Genomic DNA, 6844 nt, shown 5'->3' on the forward strand with positions numbered 1-6844 from the left:
TTTTGACCTTTTGTAATTGCAAAGAACAATGGCTACTAGCGAAAAAAAAACATTTATTGGATTTATGTGATGTGTCGGGTATTGTATTAAGTGCTAAAAGATATGGGGGAGGAGGCTCTTAACTTTTGTTACCTGTCTTGGAATCTTCTGTTTTATTGAGAAGTTTCTGAATTCCATTTTCCATACAGCAAGCTAATGGTAAACACAGAAGGCGTTCCTGTCTGCTCTTAGATGTTCTCCCAGGTTCTGGACAGTCTCAAAGTTGTCTTGGATGTGTTGATAATTATTCTCTAAGCTATTCCCATGTAGTACCAATGCCAGAAGCTATGATCTGTAGTAGGAAGCTGCTTTCCAAACCACAAAATAATCACACAGAAACTATAGTATTTGCAATACAGTTTGGCCAATAGCTTAAGCGTATTTCTGGCTTATTCTTAATTAACCCATTTCTATTAATCTGTGTATTACCATGTGGCTGTGGCTTACCAGCACAATTCCAATGCATCTGTCTCCAGGTAGCAGTTACATGGCTTCTCACTGACTCCACTTTCCTTCTCCCAGCATTCAGTTTAGTTTTCCCTGCCTAGCTATACTGTGCGCTATCACAGGTCAAAGCAGCTTCTTTATTCATTAGCCAATAAGAGCAACACAGAAGGGAATCCTACATCCATGGTCCGCATGTGCATCTAAAGTCACTTCAAATGGCAAAAGAGCCCTTCAATTTCATGTGTGCTGTATGCAGCTATTCAAAGGGCACCTTTTAGCAATAGCAGCCAAACTATTGCTTCAAACCTTTGTGTTTCCATTTGTTCAGCAACGTATAGATTGACTAATCTTGCTTGGCAGCATTAAAACCCTTGTGGTTTCCATTTATATGGGGATAATATCAGAAGCTGTCAGCTGGAGAACATTATTATGTACATCAGTCAAGCAGCCAAGAGGCATGATGCGGGTAATAGACACTTGCAGTAGGAGAGAGAATGTCAAAGAGAGGGGTAGACACACTGGGATGATGTGTCATAATGCCATAGGCAAGCTCCTTGCACACAAATCAGCTCAATGGGAGTGTACGGGACTGACATATGAAACATTTCCCTAGTGTTGCCATAAGCCATGAGCGTCCTGTGGTAGCTGGGCTTGGCACTGTGATGTGGCTGGAGTGGACAATCCTAGAAGAAGTTAGAGTCTTTAAAACTAGCATTGATGGAGAATCTAGCACTTTGTTCACAAAATCTGGAGTATTTTAAAAATTAAGAAAAGTGATGGGTGGGGTGGTCCTTTCCAAATTTGGAACAAAGTAACCCAGGGCTTGGAAAGAAACATCTTCATGTCTGAAATTCTAGAAGGAAGTCAGAGCCATGGTTCCACATGCCATTTTCTGTCAGATCCCTTGCCGTTTCTTCTGTGCAGCAGGCCACTGTATGGTAACTGCTTAGCTGCAAACAAAAATCAGGTCTTCAGATCCAGTTGGCTAAAAGCTCCAAGATACCAGACCTGTGAGATGAAGGATGTATTCTGGAAACAAACCTGTTCTCCATGTGATGTCTTCTTCCTTTGGAATTCTGCAGATAAATAAGCTACAGCTGCAGCACCCAGAATTGTGGTATTACTTCAATGAGTCTGAGATGAGAAGGATAAGGAACATCTCCACATTTCCCCAGACACCTATATTTGGTCTTTCACTATGGCATTTCCTTGAGAGAGCTTCGTTAGCTGTATTCATCTCATGTGTTCCTTGTAGCTTTTTTTTTTCTTTTTTTTCAACTCTCTGGAGTCCCGCTACCCAGCTCCCAAATAAATACCACAAATACATGGAGACTTATTCTTATGAATGTCTGGCCTTAGCATGGTTTGGGTTTGTTTCTAGCCAACTTTTCTAACTTAAACTATCCTGTTTCTCCTTAAATATGTTTTGTATCTAGGCTTTTTATCTTTCTTTATTCTATATGTCTTTCTTTCTTACTCTGTAGCTGACTGGGTGGCTGTGGCTCAGCGTCTATTCCGTGACATCCTCCTCTCCTTCTTTTTTTTTTTCTTTTCTCACTTGAAAATAATAAGCTGCCCTAAAATACATATACACCACAACATATTTCTGGCTGGGAACAAGTAATAATTGTTATCTATGAAAAATCCAAGCAAATAAATTATCTGCCATCTTCTGGTGTGTGTGTGCATGTGTGCACAAAGACATATGCAGGTACATGTGTGTGTTGTGTGTACATATATACGTGCAGGTGGTGTGTGTGTGTGTGTGTGTGTGCAAATACACGAGTGCAGGTGCATATGTGTTTGTATATAAAAGCAAAATCAGATTTCATAAACTTGAAACTGTGCATCCAAAGAAATGAGTGGGTATGAAACATTTTTTTTCGTAGATGCAGAAACTATTTGTGCATTGTATTTCTGATAAGTGAGAGTTGTCAAGATTATATGACAAATAGCTATAATAAAATTTAATAATATCAATAATAAAAGGTAATCCAATTAAATGTGGATAGAGACTTTGGAAAGGTATTTCTCAACAAAGACAAATGGCCACAGGTGTAAGTGAAAAGTTTCTTAACATCCTAACTATTAGAGAATTACAGGTCAAAAGCACCATAATTTCAAACTGCAAACTAACAAACATGTTCAAGGATACAGAGAAGCTGCAATATTTGTGTTGTACCACCAAGGACTGTGAAAGAGCACAGCTGTTATGTATGGGACGCAGTGTGGCGTCTACTCAAAGAATTGCAAATAGGACTATCATATGATGATCAACAACCACACTTCAGAATACATGGTCAAACAAACCTGAGGCAGGGCACTCAGACTTTTGCACACTCGTGGTAATTGTGTCTTCAACAGAAGGGAGTCAGTGGAAGCAACCCCAGTGTCTGTCACTAGACAATGCATTGTTAGTGGCTGGAGATGCACTCAGTCTCTGATTGACTTTCTTTGCATGCATGAAGACCTGAGTTACAATTCTTAGGATGCAAGCAAAGCAGTTGCACGCAGGGGCAGGGACACTACTGGAGAGGCAGGAACAAAGAAGGTCCAGGACTTGCTGTCCACCCACCTTAACCAGTGAATTCCAGGCTGAGTGAGAGCCCCCTTATAAACAAAATAAGACAGAGAGACATATTGAAGAAGGCACCCCGCAAAGTCTACATCTGGTCTTCACAGGTTCGTGGTCGCCATGTAAACACACACACACACACACACACACACACACACACTTGAAGCATACCTTTCCTCCAAAGCTCCAAAGCCCAGCTTTTGTGCTGCAAGCTGTTTAGTCAATGATGACTTCCATTTCACTGAAAACACCGGTAATGATAAAAATGATAGGACCTAATACCACCAAGCAGTCACACTTCTAGCCATCTGCTTCTCAGAGTAAACGGGTCTCGAAGATGAATTAGCATGTGGCGTGTGAAAGAAACTCAGGGGAGTTGGTATTCTGCCCGGCCCTTCAAAGGCTAGAACTGTCCATTCAGCTTGAAAGCGGTTCTCCAAACAGGCAGGCCCTTCACATTCCAAGCCAAGCTATTTCTTTCCGTAAACAGTTTTCTCTCATTCATCCATCCCGCGTTCCTCCTGTAGAGCAGAGTAGCCACACGCTTGACCGGAGGGCTCTCTGATGGTTCCCTCTGTATATGACTTTTATATTGGGTTCCTTCCTGTGTGGATTCCAGCATCGCTTAAAAATAATCAGTGCTAAGTCCATCTGAAGCATCAGAGACTGAACTGTTTTGTCAGACGAGCAGTCAAGGCGTAGCTCAATGGCTGGCCCAGCAACAGGCATATCCCTTGTAATATGCCAGAAATTTACATTCTGGAGTGCCACCCGAGACCACGGGAATCAGAACACTCGGAGACGATGCCCACTCTTCTGAACTCTCCAGCTTTTCCATGTGGTTCTGGTACTGGCTGAAATTTGAGAGCCACTGATCACTTGCCCCCGTGACAGAGCCCCACTAAAACCCAGACTCGGAAAATATGCAGAGGTTCACCAGCAGATGGCAGCCTGCGACTGTGTCTATGGAGTGGTCCCATTCGTCCTCGACTGAAGAAATGTCTGAGTTACAGGCTACTTGAAGAATAATAAATTGCATTACTAGCCTTCTTTCTAAATTGTAAGAAAAAGAATTCTCTGAGAAGGTAGAATCAAATTTAATTTAGAAATCATATATATATATAATGTTTATATATATATGTTTGTATTAAATATAAACTTCAGGAGGCATTTAATAATTTCCTTACTGCTAGAGAATCAGAAGAGTCTTCATTAAACCCCAACCACAGCCACTCTGTACTGTTTTGGCTTTTATGTCTCCTGTCTAATATATATATATATATATATCTATCTATATATATATATATATATATCCTTGTTATAAATACTGATCATAGGATAGTTTATATTTTGAAAAAAGTTACTTGCAGTGTAACCAGCCTTGCTTACAGCCAATGGGAAGGACTTGGGAAAGGCCTTTTATGTTTTTAAATGATTGCGTGGCATGGACCTGTATGTGTATGGATTCCCAATAGGAGAATCAGGCTTTCTAGATAGCAGGTGATTTCCCTCCCAAGTAGAGAATCCAGAGCCAACACTTTCTTTTGTCTTTATTTTCTCTTTCTTTCCCTCTTTCTTTCTTTCTTTCCTTCTTCCCTTCCTTCCTTCTTTCTCTCTCTCACTTTCTCTTTTTCCTTTTTTCTTTCTTTCTTTCTTTTTTTTTTTTTTTAAAACTGTGGTCTCACCTTGAAGCTTCAATCAGCCTTGACCTCATAGCCTCTCTGCATTCACCTCCTCAGGGCTGGGATCACAGGTAGACACTACCACACCCAGCAGGCTTTAGTCACTTTCTGCTCACCAGAGGCTGCAGGGTTCATTCCCGCTTTTCTGGAACACTTCTATTGGCTGCCCTCCCTGTGACCTTCTCCAGGTCAGCAAGATCATGCCTCAATCCCGGGCTTACTCGAAGGAGCATCAGCAAGGCCTTCGTGAGCTCCAGTCAGCCTCTTCTCTCTCAGCGTACTCTTTAAGCACTGAGTATCGTTTCTTTCCTTATTACTGTCCCCTAAATGGCTTTTCCTGATAAATGGCCTTCTGAGTGACATACATAATAGACCAGGATGGCTGCCAGTGACAGACAGTCACTGAAGCTTTGCTTTCGGGGCTTCTTTATCTCTCATGTCAATTTGTTCCTGTCTGCAGCCATAAACCGTCAGGGCAGTGTTCCATAGCTGGAGCCCAGCATTCATCTTCTCTGCCCATCTGTTAAACATTCTCCTGAAGTGAGGCTGGCTTCAGTGTTGCACGGCTGGGGGCCACAGGAGCCTCTCTGCTCCTGATTCTTTCTTGTCTGGAGATCATGTTTCATTATCCCCCAAGCCACAAATACAAGGAGTTTGATCCATGGCCAAATAATGTGATTCTGGGGCATAGGTTGGGATTACTGAAGATAAGGCAGCCGGGTCATACGAACATATGCTCATGAGCCTGCATCCCATGCAGGGGCTTCCTCCTGCCAAGCCTGATTGCTGCCATGCACACACCTTCTTTTGGCTCCCGTGAAATCACAGGTTTGCTTTCGCTCCAAAAGTAAAACCCAAAGGGATAAGAGGCCCGGTGCCATTCAAGAGACACAAACTGTTAGTTCACTCGGGGACAGGGCCTGCTTTCCAGCTGATGCAGCACCCCAAGAATACCAAGTGGCACCTCCTTGTGCTCTCACAGGTGCAGGCTATTTCTTCCTGAATGAATCACCAATTCTCTTCTTAGCTCTTTGTGCCACTCACTGTTGCTTACCTCATAAACACAGGGAAGCTACAAAGCCTCACACTTTGTTCCAAATGTTTTGAATGGGCTTTCGTGCATCTCTCTCCTGATAGGGGAGTGACTGAGCTCTCTGAACCATGGAGGTTAAGGCCTCACCTTTGAAAGAAGTCTGGAATTCTAGGCACCGCCAGTGGTATAGATTAAGAGTACTATTTTAAACATAGCCAAGACACAAAGGCAGGGACTGAATATATCCCACCGCGGTGAAGATCGATGTACTTATCCCTCCTTTATCCATAGATTTTTGAGTCCACAGGTTAAACTAACTGCACATGGAAAACTGTGTCCTCAAAATAAATTCTATTTGTACTCAACACAGACAGGTCTTTTTCTTGTTGTTATTCACTGATTAACTACTGGCATGTCATGTGTGTTGTGTTGGGCATTAGCAGCAATCTAGAGGTGATTTTAAGGTCTGCAGATGGGTGTGTGAAAGTTATATAACAATACTATACCATTTATGGGAGGGACTTAGTGTCTTCGGGTTCTGGTATCCTTGGGAGAAGAGGCACTGGAATCAATCCCCTGGGTATAGTGACTCATCAAGAAGGCAGAACTGGTCTTGAAATTTCTGTATAGCTGAGGCCACTGTCAGTAAACACACCTCAAAAGTCTCATAAAATACCCAAATAATAACTACGATGGCAGAGAAGGTTATCAGGATTGCATTTGAATGGCAAGACGCTGGTATTCAGCAGGCATGGGCACGAGAGTAAGCCTTGCCTGATGGTCTCATTTCACTCAAGCCCACAAGGGCGTGGCAAGGTTGCCTGGGAGTTTATGGGCAACTGGCAAGAATCTGTTAAGAGGACATTCTCACCAAGCAAGCTGAAGCCTTGAGTCAGCCAGAGGGCTAAAGTAGAATCTGACATCCGAAATGCTAGCTGGCTGGACATGCGCACTGGGAGTCTGTCGCTCCATGGGATGTGCTGAATCACGGCCTTCCTGTACATATGTGGCTATTTCAGTCTTACTCCCTTATGCACTTAACTGTAAGTGTGTAACGGTGATGAGTAT

The sequence above is a fragment of the Microtus oregoni genome, unplaced genomic scaffold (genome assembly GCF_018167655.1).
Source record: "Microtus oregoni isolate MIOR12 unplaced genomic scaffold, Mior012 000006F_ref0000085, whole genome shotgun sequence".
In the NCBI taxonomy this organism is placed as follows: Eukaryota; Metazoa; Chordata; class Mammalia; order Rodentia; family Cricetidae; genus Microtus; species Microtus oregoni.